This window comes from Carlito syrichta, unplaced genomic scaffold (genome assembly GCF_000164805.1).
Source record: "Carlito syrichta isolate Samal-C Ts95f unplaced genomic scaffold, Tarsius_syrichta-2.0.1 Scaffold310050, whole genome shotgun sequence".
Lineage (NCBI taxonomy): Eukaryota > Metazoa > Chordata > Mammalia > Primates > Tarsiidae > Carlito > Carlito syrichta.
In genome coordinates, this window is record NW_007254146.1 from 579,589 (window position 1) to 595,243 (window position 15,655).

Consider the following 15,655-nt stretch of genomic DNA (forward strand, 5'->3'; position numbering starts at 1 on the left):
TGAGTTCTTCAGGGTATATTACCAGTAGGGGGATTACAGGGTCATATGGAAGGTTGATATTTAGAGCTTTAAGGAATCACCACACTGCTTTCCACAGAGGTTGCACTAGTTTGCACTCCCACCAACAGTGTAGAAGTGTTCCCTTTTCACCACACCCTCTCCAACAACTGTTATTTTTGAGTTATTGATAATTGCCATTCTGACCGGAGTTAGGCGGTATCTCAATGTGGTTTTGATTTGCATCTCCCTGATGATTGGTGAGGTTGAACATTTCTTCATGTGTCTGTTGGCTGCTCGAATGTCTTCCTTTGTGAAGTGTCAATTCATATCTTTTGCCCATTTTATAATGGGGTTGTTTGGTTTTTTCTTTTCAGCATGTTTGAGTTCCTTGTAGATCCAAGATGTTAAGCCTTTGTCAGACCTGGAGTTGGCAAATACTTTTTCCCAGTCTGTAGGCTGTCTCCCTGCTCTCCTGATGGTTTATTTGGCTTTGCAGAAGCTTGTCAATTTAATGAGGTCCCACTTATCTATCTTATCTCTTATGGCCTGTAGGTTTTGGGTATTGTTCAGGAATTGGATGCCAGTTCCAATTTCCATGAGGGTATGTCCTTCATTTTCTAAAGTTCTTATGGTTTGAGGTTTTACATTTAGGTCTCTGATCCATTTGGAGTTAATTTTTGTGTATGGGGATAGATAGGGGTCCTGTTTCAATCTTCTGCATGTGGTCAGCCAGTTTTCCCAGCACCATTTACTGAATAGATTCTCCTCTCCTCAGTGGTAGGTGGCGGAGGCTTTGTCAAAGATGAGTTGATTGAGAAATTGAGGTTTTGCTTCTGGAATCTCAATTCTATTCCATTGATCTATATGCCTGTTCCTGTACCAATACCAAGCTGTTTTGATGATTGTAGCTTTATAGTAAAGTTTGAAGTCTGGTAATGTGATACCACCTGCTTTTTTTTTTTTTTTTTGCTGAGGATTGTTCTGCTATTCTTGGTTGTTTGGGTTTCCATATGAATTCCTGTGTTGTTTTTTCTAGGTCTGAGAAGAATGTTGCTGGTAATTTGAAAGGTATTGCATTAAATCTGTAGATTGCCTTAGGTAAGATGGACATCTTCACAATGTTGGTTCTTCCAATCCATGAGCATGGGATATTTTTCCACTTGTTTGTGTCATCTTTCATTTCTTTGAGCAGTGTTTTGTAGTTTTCATTGTAAAGGTCTTTCACGTTTCCGATTAGAAAGATGCCAAGGTATTTCATTTTTTTTGTGTGGCTATTGTGAATGGAATTGTGCTTTTTATTTGGGTTTCTATTTGTTTATTATTGGTGTAAAGAAATGCGATTGTCTTTTGCACATTTATTTTATATCCTGAGACTTTGCCAAAGTCCTTTATCAGTGTAAGGAGGTTTTTGACAGATTCTCTTGGGTTGTCAAGGTACACAATCATGTCATCTGCAAAGAGAGATAACTTGACTTCCTCTTTTCCTATTTGGATACCCCTGATTGCCTTCTCTTCTCTGATTGCTCGAGCCAGGACTTCCAATACTATATTGAACAGGAGGGGTGAGAGTGGGCATCCTTGTCTTGTTCCAGTTTTCAGGGGAAATGGTTCCAATTTTTGTCCATTTAGGAGTATGCTGGCTGTGGGTTTCTCGTAGGTGGCTGTTACTATTTTGAGGTATGTTCCCCATATGCCTAGACATTCGAGGGTTTTTATCAAGAAGCGGTGCTAGATTTTATCAAAAGCTTTTTCTGCATCTAATGATGTAATCATGTGGATTTTGTTTTGACATCTGTTGATGTATTTAATTATATCTATGGTTTTACAAATGTTGAACCAGCCTTGCATCCCAGGGATGAATCCTACTTGGTCATGATGGATGATTTTTGAGATGTGTTGTTGAATCCGGTTTGCTAGGACCTTGTTGAGAATTTTAGCATCTATGTTCATCAAAGATATTGATGAACTGTAGTTCTCTTTCTTTGTTGGATCTTTACCTGGCTTGGGTATCAATGTGATGTTAGTTTCATAAAATGATTTGGGGAGGGTTCCATCTTTCTCAATCGCCTGAAATACCTTCAGTAGGATTGAAATCAGTTCCTTCTTAAATGTCTTGTAGAATTCTGCTGGAAAGCCATCTGGTCCAGGGCTTTTTTTTTGTAGGTAGTTTTCTTATTACGTAGTCAATTTCCTTGATTGTTATTGGTCTATTTAGGGTCTCAATTTCTTCTTTTTCAACCTTGTTGTGTGATGACAAAAAGTCCTCCATTTCCTTGAGTTTTCAAGTTTGTTTCCATACAAGTGTACATAGTAGTCTCTAATGATCTTTTGTATTTCTTCAGGGTCAGATGTGACTTCATCTTTTGTATTTCTGATTGTGCTTATTTGGTTTTTTTCTCTCTTTTTTCTTGGTCAGTCTAGCCAGGGGACATCAATCTTGTTTATCCTTTCAAAGAACCAGCTTTTTGTTTTATTGATTTTTTTTGTATTGTCTTTTTGTCTTCTATGTCCTGGACTTTGGGCTTTTATTTTGGTGATCTGGATTCTTCTGCTGAAATTAGGGATTTTGTGGTCTTGCTTTTCCAGCTTCCTTACATGGCTTGTTAGGCTGTTAACTTGTGATCCTTCCATTTTCTTCATGTGTGTTTGTAGGGATATAAATTCCTCTCTTACTACAGCTTTCATGGCAGCCCAGAGATTTTGGTAAGATGTTTCTTCATATTCATTTGTTTCCAGGTATCTTTTGATCTCTGTTTTGATTTCATCATTGACCCAGGAGTTGTTTAGCATCATACTGTTTAGTGTCCATGTCTTTGTGCATTTTGGGGGGAACTTGTTTGTATTAATGTTTATTTTTATTCCACTGAGTTCTGAGAAGGTGCATGGTAAAATTTCGGTCTTTTTAAATTTGCTTATGCTTGATTTACGGCCAATTATGTGGTCAATCTTAGAATATGTTCCATGTGTTGATGAGTAGAATGTGTATTCTGTAGTCTTTGGAGTGTAGGTATCAATTAAGTCCATTTGGTCAAGTCACATTGAGGTTCCAGATCTCATTGCTGATTTTTTGTCCTGATGATCCACCTAGGGTTGTGAGTGGGGTATTAAAGTCCCCAGTTATGATGGTGTTAGAGTCAATATCTTTCTTTAGTTTTCCTAGAAGTTGCTTTATGAAAGTTGGTGCACCTATGTTAGGTGCATATATGTTTAGGACAGATATTTCTTGTTGATGGAGTGAACCTTTTATCAATATGTAGTGGCCCTCTGTATCTTTTTTAATTTTTGATAGCTTAAATGGTTTTTTGTCTGAAATTAGGATTGCGACTCCTCCTTTCTTTTGTGTTCCATTTGCCTGAAAATTTGTTTCCCATCCTCTTACTTTGAGTCTGTGCATGTCCTTTCTAGTGAGATGGGTCTCTTGAAGGCAGTATATTGTTGCTTGGTGATATTTTATCCATTTTGCCATTCTATGTCTTTTCAGTGGTGCATTTCGTCCATTCACATTCAAGCTAATTATTGAAATGTGAGAGTTCATCCCTATCATAGAGTTCTTATAGAGTTGTTGTTCTTCCACTTGGTTTTTTGTCTTTCTCTTGGTTTGGGGGTTGGTTCATGTGTATTTTGTTCTTTGTCCTAAACTCTTGTGAAGAACATTGTTCCTTTTTCCTTTTCTTCTGTGTTTAGTACTTTCTTAAGTGTTTCATATAGAGGTGGTTTGGTGGCAGCGTAAATTCTTAGGGATTGGATATCTGGGAAAGATTTTAATTCTCCCTCACTGATGAAACTTAACCTGGCTGGGTAGGTTATTCTTGGTTGAAATTGTTTATCTTTTAGGACTTTGAAGATAGGGCTCCAGGTTCTTCTAGCCTGCAGGGTTTCTGTAGATAAATCTGCTGCTATTCTAATTAGTTTTCCATGGTAGGTGATCTGGCCTTTTTCTCTTGCTGCCTTTAGGATTTTTTCTTTTATGCCTACTTTGTTTAGACAAATTATTATGTGTCTAGGAGTTGGTCTTCTCATTTGTTGTCTTGTAGGGGTTCTCTGAATCTCTTGTGTTTGAATTTTTGCATCATTGATTAGATAAGGGAAGTTTTCTTGAATGATCTCATGGAAAGTTTGTTCCAGTGTGGTCTCTGTCTCTCTTTCTGCCTCAGGAAGGCCAATTACTCTTAGGTTTGGTCTCTTGAAGTAATTGCTCATCTCTTGAAGGTTTTGTTCTGTCTTTTTGAGCTTGTTTTCTGTGTTTTTAAGAGTTTGGGTTAGTTCTATATTTTGGTCCTGAAGCTCTGAGATTCTTTCTTCTGCTTGGGTAATTCTGCTTTCCATGCTTATCAGTTTGTTATTTATTTCATTCACAGTATCCTTTATTACTGTTATCTCAGGTATCAGCTCTTTCCTAGTTTCTTCTTGTCTCTCCTCAATTCTTTTTAATCTTGCCATTAATGTCTTGATATCTAGGTTTGTAGTTTGAGACCAGTCATTGTGGGGGCTCTTCATTGTTTGCATTCCGAAGTCAGTTTCTCAGTGTCTGCCCTCCCAGGGGTCTGGGAGAGACCCATGTTCTTCTTTTGGTTTTTCTTCATTTGTGTAGATATTTCTCTCTCTCTCCCTTTCCCTCCCCTTCTTTAATTCTGTTTTTCAGGGAAGATGGGATTGCTTTTGTTTCACTTGTATAATCTCCTATTCTTCCTTAAGAGGGTCCTCTGGCTTTGTTCACTTTTGAGGTTGGAGTGTGAGCTGCGGGCTGTACTTTTTGCAGTTTTGAGGTTTTATTGAGGGGAAAGCTGTGATTCAGAATCTGTATGCTGATTCCAGCATCCACCAACAGATGTATGAGCACACTGGAACCTATTTCCCACTGCCTTACAATCTGTCTGTGCAGCGGTATGTAGGTTTGGTCCTTGGATCAAAAGGGGGTACAAAAGAGGAAAATAATGGAGGAAGAGGGGTCAATAGGTAGTTAGAAAGAGAGAAGAGTGAGAGGGAAAACAGACATACATACCAACTAACAGGTGAAAAAGAGACACAAGGCCAGAGAGAAGTGAAAAAAACACAGAAGAAAAATTCCCTAAAGAATACTGGTAACTACACAGAGACAGACCAATAAAATCATGATACAGATAGTGTAAGTCAGAAAGCAAACAAAAGTGAGCAAAACATACAGTCAGAATGGTAAAATCAAAAGTCAAAATAAGAGATCAGACTAGCTCTGGAATTTTTCCAGAGTGTGTAAATTCACTTCAGCTCTGATCTCCAGCCTCTCCCCTTTGTTTTTGTTGCAGGCAGCTAGCCTGCTGCCTGGGAGGTCTGCAAAGCTTAGTTGTCTCTGTCTGTTCAGCATAGGGGAGGGGTTTGTCTCCTGTTTAACGACGTTATCTTAGGAACCAAGGTGGAGGCTCTGATAGATGGGCGGGGCAATGCAAATCTGCCTGGAGAATGGCCGAGGTGGCAGCTTCACTTTTGGGGATCTTTTCTCTCCACTCGTCTGGTTCTCTGGCAGAGAGGCACTGGGGATCAGCTGCAAAGCTGGGCGCTGGATCCGGGGTGTCACCAGCAGGCTGGGGTGGAGGAGAGGGTCAGGCGTTTCCTCCTCTCGAGCTGGAAGCCTCCGATCAGCACCTTACACAAGCTTGTGGTTCTGTTCCCTTACACAAGCTTGGGGTCATGTGCTGAGTGCCTCAGCCAGGGTGGGCCCAGGGATCCAGAGCTCCAAAGCTCCAAAGGGCAGGCGGTGGCCCTGGGTCCCTCACAGGGTACTTCAGTCAGAAATGGGACCGGTGTCTCTGGGGGGCGGGCGCCTAGAGCCTCCCTGGGTGACTGGCAGCTTGGTGCTGTGTGCTCGGTGAGAGGATGTAGCCAGGGAGGGAGCTGAGACCCGGGACTCCTGCACAGGCAGGAGTCATATAGTGGAGCAGCAGCAGCTGGGGACCGCAATATCTGGCCCTGTGTGGGACCACATGTCCCCGGGCCTTGTACCAGTGTGGCTGGCAGTGGGCAGGGTGCTCACCAGTCCCGCCGTCATCCTGCAGCTTTCTGGCAGGTTCTGTGCTCGCTAAGCTGGTGGGGGGCAGAGAGATATTTATTCTTACATGTGTAAACTTCAGTCACCTTCTAAGTATCACCATCTGATGCAATGCACCTACTGAGATGCTTTTTCCACAGCTTGAAACAGTTTTTGAACTTGTCAATTTTAATGCTTTTTGGTGCTTCTGCCATTTTTTGTTTCACCTCTTCCACACAGGAAAAACGTTTCCCTTTGAGGACTTTCTTCAACCAGGAAAACAAAAAAAAAGTCACTCAAGCCTAGTGTGAGACACAGGGGCCATGCTGTTTTTGGCCAAAAACTGCTGAACTCTCAGCACAATGTGGGCAGGAGGACTTGCAAATTACCCATGATGAAATGGCTAAAAGCACTGAATAATCTAAAAAAAAAATTCAATGAAGCCAAATGCAGCCTCTCACAACAATTATAGCTTGTATACTGATGCTGATGGGTTCCTAGAACACTTAACCTAGTAAGGGAAGCCTGTACCACAAGAGGCCCACCCTCCAAAAACTAATTCCAGTTTTTTTAAGGCGGTCCCCCTATAATATTACGGAAAGCAGAATTCCATTCTTTTGCCCATTTTTATTAGTATTTTTTCCTGATTGAAATGAGTTCTAAAAAATATATTTGGCATAATAATCTCCATTTTATTTATGTGTTGCAAATGTTTTATGTAGTTTATGTGGATTTTGCTCTTTTAATAGTATCTTTTAATGAACAAAGTTTTTATTGGTAATATAATTAAACTCATCAATCTCTTCTTTATTGTTTGCATTTTTTGCCTATTATAAAAATACTTCCTTGCCCTGAGATTGTAAAAATACTCTCCTATATATCTCGTTCTACCTTTTTTTAATGGCTTGCCTTTCACTTTTAAGCATTCATCCATGGGGAATAGAGTTACTGTTTGTGAGGTTGGGGTCCAGTTTTATTATTTCAATATATGTAACTAATTTTCTCAAAATATTTGAGTAGTCTTATCTTTCACCAGCAACCTTTAGTGCCACCCATGTCATGAATCTAATTTCTATAGTATAAGGTCTTTCTCTTTTTCTCATTAATCTATTTGTCTACCCATTCACCAATACAACACTGTCCTAAATATTATGAAATTAGGTCTTGGTACCTAATAGAACTAGTATCACCAAGTGTCACTTTGACTATTCTTGCCCTTTGATCTTCTTGTATATTTTAGAATGATATTGTCAGCCTCCTTGAAAAATATTGTTACATTTTGATTAAAATTACATTGAATGTATAGGTAAGTTTGTAGAGATCAAATACATTTTTTTAATCGAATCTTCCTGTCCATGAATATACTTTAGTCATTTACTTAGGTCACATTCAATTTCTCTAAATAACATTTGATAATTTTCTCCACAAAGGTTATTTAAGTATTTTGTTAGATTTATTCTTATTATGCATTTTTGGTAAGCATCTCATATTCTTCAGATTGAAAATGAACTCAATTTATAGAATGCTTCTAACATTTCACTATGAAGAATGATATTTGCTGTAGAGTTTTTTTTTTTTCAAATAATTTTATCAGTCTAAGGGAGTTTTTTCTATTTCTTTTTAATTAAGAGAGTCTTCAAAATCTGTTAAATTTTATTAAATACTTTGCTAGCTTATCTTTTAATCTGTGAAAAATCTGAAGGTCTTCATCTTTATCAAGAATACTTCCTCTGAGGAAGAATGTGTTTCCTTCAGTCACAAGCCAGAGGACCACAATTGCCCCCTTTTAGGTTACCCATCTTAATCCAAGAATTTTAGGTCAAATCACCTACCTTGTGCAACTCCCCACATACAAAGCTTAGTCTCCTGACTGTAGAAAACTTGACATTTGCCACAGGGAAATATTTTGGGTATGCCTATAACTCACTGCTCTAATTTCAGCTCCATTTATATTTTTTATTGTCCCCATTGGCACCAACATGTATGTATTCTGCATTTTGTTTGTCATAAACAACCAAAACAATCTTCCAATGTATACCTGATGTCTTAAGTGTAGTACAGAGTGATAACCCTGTGCAGAATCCCCATTTCCTCATGAAATTTTTGTATTCATTCAAAAAATTTATATTGAGTGTCTCAGGCAATATTCATGAAACTAGAAAGTTTAAACACACAGAAAAGACAGATAAAAATATCCTTCCTTCACGGGTCTTACCTTGTAGAGAGAGACAAATTCAAGATTATTGTAGAACATACAAGGTGTTCAATGGAGTTAAGTACTAAGAGAAGAAGAATAGACCAAAGAAGGGAATATGGATGGAAAAGTAGGCAAAAATGTAAGAGGATATCTAGGGAAGATCTCACTGAGAAGGTGTCTTTGAGTAAAGACTAGAAAGAAATGAGGGAGCTGGCCACTGGGATGTTTGGTAGAACATACTGGGCAGAGCAAACGAGACCCTGTGAGGGCAAAAGACCACAGTCAGAGCATGAAACGTATATTCTAGGACAGCAGAAGCCTCTGTGGCTAGAGGGAAGAGAAGAAGGAGAAAGTAGAAGATGAACTCAAAGAGGTTAAAAGGACAACAGGTCACACAGGACTGAACAGGTCACAGTTATTGCATTGGTTTTTTACTTTGGATGAGATAAATTAGTGGAGAGTTTGGAGCAGAAAGGAGTGATTTTTTTTTTTCCTGACAAATGTCTAAGCAGAATCAGTGCATGATAATAAGCTTTCAGCACACTTATCTACAGAGGACTTGAGTTGTGGTATTGCTAAGAGGTGTCTATTTGTAAAAATCTGCTTGGGAAATCCAGGAAGGAGCACAAAAATAAGCACCAAAGGTACCATGAATCTGACTGAAAAACAAACAAAAAAGATACAAGTGGATGAACTATTGTATAACCTGATATAGATAAGGGGTTTTAAACTATGGCTCTTATCCAGATGCAATAAAAGAAAAGATTGATCAAGCTGATGGCATAAAAATAGAAAACATTTACAAGGCAAAACAATATCATAAACAAAGTCAAAAGACAACTTACAAACTGGGAGAATATTTGCAAAATACATCAAAGATAAAGGACTAATAATCCTCATATACATAAAGAAGTCTTAAAATTGGTAGAGGAAATGGTAAACATATATGATAGATAAATGGACAAAAATATGAACAGATAATTCACAAACAAAAATAAAGCAGCTATTACACCTATGAAGACATGTTCAAGCTTACTCATAATAACAGAAATGCAAATTAAAACAACACTGGAGTAAAATTCTCATTTATCAAACTGGCTAAAATTTAAAACCATGACAACAACAAACCATTTTAATGAAACTCTGAGGAGACAGGCGCTCTCATATTCCTGGTGGAAATATAAATTTGTAAAACTCTTCTCAAGGCATTCTAGAAATATCTGACAAACCTACAATTGTTTATCAATTGACCCAGCAATCTCACTTCCAGGAATTTTAATTGAAGGCACACTTCCAATAGTAAAAAAATAAATATGCACAAGGTTATTCTTCACAGCATTAAAAAAATACCAAAATTTCCATATACAGAGAAATAGTAGAAAACACTATGGTATGTTCATACAATGAAATACCATGAAGCTGTAAAAAAGGAGGACTATTTTGACTTATATGAAGTGGATTCCAGCATATCTGTTAAGTGGGGGGAAAAAAGTACAAGAGTACCTATAGCATCCTTTCTTTTATGTAATAAAAGAGGATATGCCAGAAGACAAATGTGTATCTATTCATTTGGGCAAAAATAAAGACAGAGAAACCAGAAGTTACTGAAATTGAGTACCTATGAGGGGTGGGGATAGAGGTGATGGGAAGAGGTGACTTCTATCTATGTCTTTTTATGTAGTTCTGACATTCGGAACTATGTTAATGTTTCATTTATGCAAAAATTTTAAAGGTGGGAATAACTAAAACAGAATACAAAGACAAACCAATTAACCTAACTCTATTTCAAATGAATAACATAATCACACAGAAGAAGGGGGATAATTAAACAACTTTTTAACACAACAATGTTGTTTCTATATTTTCTCGCAGTATTCTTTGGACAAATGACAAGTTCCAGTGCCAGGTCTGGAAGAGTACAAGGTGAGTCTGGAGCACTTTTTTCTCTTTCTTTCTTTCTTTCTTTCTTTCTTTCTTTCTTTCTTTCTTTCTTTCTTTCTTTCTTTCTTTCTTTCTTTCTTTCTTCCCCTCCCTCTCTCTCTCTCTCTCTCTCTCTCTCTCTCTCTCTCCCCCTCTCTCTTTCTTTCTTTTTCTTTCACCAGAAAGTAAGGAAGTGCTCAAAGTAGGATCAAAGGTCAAAATAACATGGAAACCACTTAAAGGGCTCCCACTGGCCAAATCATGGGTAATTTGAGCAACAAACTAAATAATGATAGTAATGGATTATGACCCATTGAGTAAATAAATAAAATCCATATTGATCTAAACAGTGAGTTTGTGCTAATACAGATAAATAAATTAATAAACAGGGGAAAAAAGAAAGCTTTTCTTCACTGTAGAATGCCAGCTAATGAATACAGGAGTAATGATTAAATTAGAAAAAATACCACTTGACAAACATTACAGTAATAATTGATTTAAGCAAGGATCATCAATGGATGCTAAAACTAGTAGGCTTAAAAAACTGATGAAAAATGAGGAATTTACATAGTTTTAAAGTATCTCCCCACAAAATACTTATTAATTACAAAGGGAAAAATACTAACTCTGCACTAGAGAAACCTAGCAGGTACCATCTTAACTAAGTGATCAACGTTACCACCACCAGTAATAGGACAAATAGACAGCATGTGCCTCCCAATAAGGACATGACATCCTTTTCTGGTATTCCTGTCAAAAAGTTAGATTCAATAGCTTGAATCTAATCTTGGAAATCTGACAGATAAATCCAAATTATGGGACGTGGTACCAGCCTCCAGGAAGTCACCAGTGATCCTCACCTGTCAGTATTCCTGTCCTCGTACAGTACACTCTCACACTGAGAAGTGTTGGTCTGTGTAATCAATAGGATATTCTGGAGACAACATAGTGTAATTGTTGAGGATAGATAATAAAAGACATTGTGGCTTCTGTCTTTCTTGTTCTGGGATAAGTTAGTTGCCATGTCGTGAGGACACTTGACATACAAACAGCCAGCCCCATGGCAAGGTCCACATGGTGAAGAAGCAAGCTGAGTGAGTCATCTTAAATATGAATCCATCAGTCCCAGTAAACCCTTCAGATGAATGTAGCACCAGATGGTGTCTTGACTGCAATCTCATGAGAGACCTCAAACCAGAAACACCTAACCAAACCATGGAAAATATATGACAATAAATGTTTATTCTGGCTTTAAGCCACTAAGTTTAGGGTAATTCGTTACTTTGCAATAGATAATTTAAAAATCATTCTATAAAAATGATGGCTGTGCATTTTTTTAAAATGTCACGGTCATGAAATACAAAAAAGACTGAGGACATTTTTTTCAGATTAAAGAAAAAAAATGTTCTCAGTCATAAGCGGACCTTGAACAACTATTGTAATACTATAAGAAAGGGATTGGCAGTAACAGGAAACTGCCAGGGGAGGGTGGTGGCAGGATTGGCAGTAGTGGGAAATTGCCAGGGGAGTGGGAGCACACCTCATCAACAAGGATACCTGCACTATGAACATTTGTATACCTAACCCCAAATTGTACCCCACATATTTACAATAAAAATTTTTTTAAAGTCACAAACAATATAAACCTAACCAAAAAGAAAGCTGTTTTTAGTAGAGTTACATTGACTAGAAAAATGAAAAGAATAAAGACTTTTAAAAATTTTTTTTAAATTATTTTTTTAAAGATGTGGGGTACAATTTAGGGTTAGGTATACAGATATTTATTATGCAGTTACCCTTGTTGATAGAGTGTGCCCCTTCTTTCCCAGGCAGATTCCCACTACTGCCAATCCTACCTCCCCACCCACCGACCCACCACAGTTTCCTGCTACTGCCAATCAAGAAAGACTTCTTTATTGAAAGAAGATAAAACAGAAATGTATCAAAAGTAAATATCCCACAATTAAATTTATTTACATTAAAAAAAAAGACATGAGCCATTGTCTTGATAGATTCTGGTGTGGCCATGTGCTCTTTGAGCTATGGCTGTCACCATGCTTCCTAGCTTTGGCCCCCTCCCCGACCTTGGGGAGGTGAATTTTCTCTCTCCCTTCTCTTTCTCTCTCTAAATTACTTTTAAGTAAACTTTCTTTCTTTGCTTATTTGTGTGTTGTAATTATTTGCACTTACTCGGATATCTGGGTTACCAGTGCTGTGCCTCCCCTTACCTCTCCAGCACTCCACCCTCACCCTATCAGGATCCTAACATTTTTGGAGGTCCCACCAAGATATCTGAGATCTCTCTCTCTCTCCCTTTCTTATTTCTTAACTGGTGACCCTCTGTGGACTGTGTTGGAACCTGGTGGCAACTGAAAGCTCTGGCTGAGGCTACACTTCAGCATGCTGGAAGGTCCCAGGGAAAGACATTAGACCACTATGGCCCGACAGGGTAAGGGACTAATGTTAACTCTTTACTTCCTTTTAGCCAAGGTCTCTGAGTTTCCCCATGGACTGAGCTGTATCTCAGAGGACAACTGATGGTCTCTGCCTAGGGCTACTCCCTAAGGAGGCAAGAAGGCCCCCAAAGGAAAGTTCAGACTGCCAGAACCCATACAGGTGGGAAACAAAGTGCTTGATTTCTTTTTCTTTTTCCCTCTGGTTGGCAAAGTAGCTCCACAAAGGATCTAGAAACTCCAACAGTTGCATGGTACGCCTTCCTGCATCTCCAGTGAGTCATCCCACACCCACATATTTGGATGTGTGCTCTTGGGTCCCCCCTTGGCTTTGGTTCGGATGACTTTCTGGGTCTCTTGGGCTTTTCATGGTCCCACCTTGGAAGATACTTCATAGCATTCTGATTCCCAAAAGTCCTGGTACCAGGTCTTCCAAGACATGGTGGAGTGTTGGGAGGCAGCCTTGGAGGCCCACCTAATTGACAGGGTCCTGGTGGGCTGAAGACCTCGGGCCACAGGGTGAGCCTGGGAAGCTGAGGCCCTTCTGTCTTCCACCTTTACTGTTGGTACATCTGAAGAATTCTGTGCAGTCGTGGAAGAAGAAAATGGCATGTTTATGCGAAGTATTCACAGCTAACCTAGGAATGTCATGGTTCATTTTTCCATTTCCCACTATGCTGTTTGGCCTTTTCTAACATATGCAATGGTTAAACTCTGAAGCACATCAAGAATGCTTTCTTTCACTTGATTATAAGTTACTAGATATTGCTTGAGTAAAAAATGATATAAGTATATTCACTCCTTATTTGATTTAGAATTATGTAGCTTAGTGTTTGGACATAAGGTTTTTTAGAAGCACAAGTTTATAGTAAGTTCATTATGAATTCATTATAAGTTCTAACACTTATCTAGGAGTTATGTAGGTGATTTATAACACTGTTTTCACAAATTTAGGATGAAGATTAATCGTTAAGGTTTTTACTTAATTCAAGAGTTAAAATTTTAAGTTAATGTTTATAGAGTGGGTTTTCACTGAATTCATAATATACTAATTGGATACGTTTATGATAAATTAACTAAATACAGAGAGAAAGCTTGGGGCCTGGGAAACATCACTAAAAGCTTCTTTTGAGTTTTCTTCAGAAATAAACACTGCAGGATAAGAGAAAAGTAATGAAGATACCTGAACAAGAGAGACGATTACAAAGCTTTGAAGGTCACAGAAGCCCCAGAGAGAAAACTCCTGATACATGGAGAAATGTGCACTTGGAAACTTTCTTGAGACATTTCAAGGACTGTAATTCAGGACTTTGGACTAAAACTATCATTTTTGGCTTTATGAATAAGATTCATTGACTGAAAGTAGGTAGTGTTCTTGGCTTGTTTGTTGCTTCTAAGACCACTAGATGGTAACTTTTAAAGGATATGCACGTGAAGGAATTTTCTTTGTCTTGCCCCTTTACGAATGGTATAGAAGCTTTCTGTTAACTAATAATGAATGACATCTGTCCTACAAGCAGGTGTTCAAGTATATTATTTTGTCATAAGTTCCTTCTTTTGCCTATTCCTTCTCTCCTTCAAGAAACCTCACACCTTGCGGGAGCAGGACCCCTGCAGTGGAGCATATCATCCTGGAGCTCCAGTGGGCACAGGCACGGGAGCATGCTCTCTCTCTGGTGACTCACATCCTTTGTACTGATTCCTTTGAACCTGTTGGGGAAGCCCGGCAGGGAATCTGGATGGGTAAGGCCCAGACACAAATCAGTGAAACCAAGAGGCCATCCCAACCATATCCCTGTTTCCTTTTATTACAATACTGCTTTGCAGCCCCGGCACCAGCTCCAGTCCACCTTGCCCCAGTTGACTTTTTCATCTGGTGGACAAGTACAGGGAAATTCCACAATATAAGCTGGGGGATGAAAAAACCTGGCCAAAAAGTGGCTCCCTAGCTCCTAACATCCTTCTGCAACTTGATTTGTACTTTAAAGGAAATGACAAATACCTTGAAATCCCATATTTCAGGCCTTTTATGAGTTAGCTCACCACCCAGACATCTGTTCCTCTTGCCGTATTTCTGTGTTGGCTCCCCAGACCCCATTGCCCATAGGTTCATCAGCATACTGATCCTGCTAACTGAGCCACCCCTCCCTCAAAAGATTTTTCACCTCCTTCATACTCTCCTATTCCTTTTACAACTCTGATTCCTGCTTTCCCTCTAACAGCTCAAATGCTAACCCAGCTGGTTTAACTTCTCTTGTCTCTCTTGTAATCTGCTTTTGCTACTCCACTCTGTCTCTCTTCTCTTTTATCTTTGGTGGAGGGGCCAGCGCCAAAGGCCACAGCACCTGACCCCAGCCTCCAGTCTTTCTCTTTTACCTGCAGAAGAGGGGCTGGTGCCAAAGGCCATGGCACCTGACCCCAGCCTCCAAATTTCTCATCCCTCTTCCCCCACTGCTTAATAACCCCCCTGGCGGCAGCCCTCCTAACTGCAGCAAGTCACCACCTCCACATGTACTTGGGAAATCCATTCAGGTTTCCACATGGCTTAACAGGTCTCTTCTCAGGGGAGTGGCCAGGACAAAAGGATATTAAAGTTCTTGTTTGCTGTTTTTTAAAATAATAAATCTCTCTCAAGTTATATCTAAACTGGAACTATATCAACCTTCACAGATGAAAGTAAAGAGATCATGTAAATTAATCCTGTTAATTAATACAAAAAGATCAATTATAATTTTAATCTACTTTTCCAACCAAACTTGCAAGTGATCTAGTAAAATTTTACTTGCAACTTTACCATGTGTTAACATTAGTGCTAAATAACACCACTGTTTGTTACATCAGACTCGCTAAAATTGTATTTTATAAACAAAAGTTTATAAATCACCTGTTGCACCTAACTAGCACCCTCTTATAAAAAAGGTAAAACTTTAAGTGCTAAACACCTTGCCACACATGATAAGGTTAAGTCACTTACTAAGCCTAATACTTCTCCTGCTGGGACAGATAAAATACTGTGCACTCTGTGTGAACACAATGAAGATAGGAACTGCTCACTCTCACCTGATTGTCCACACCTTACAACTA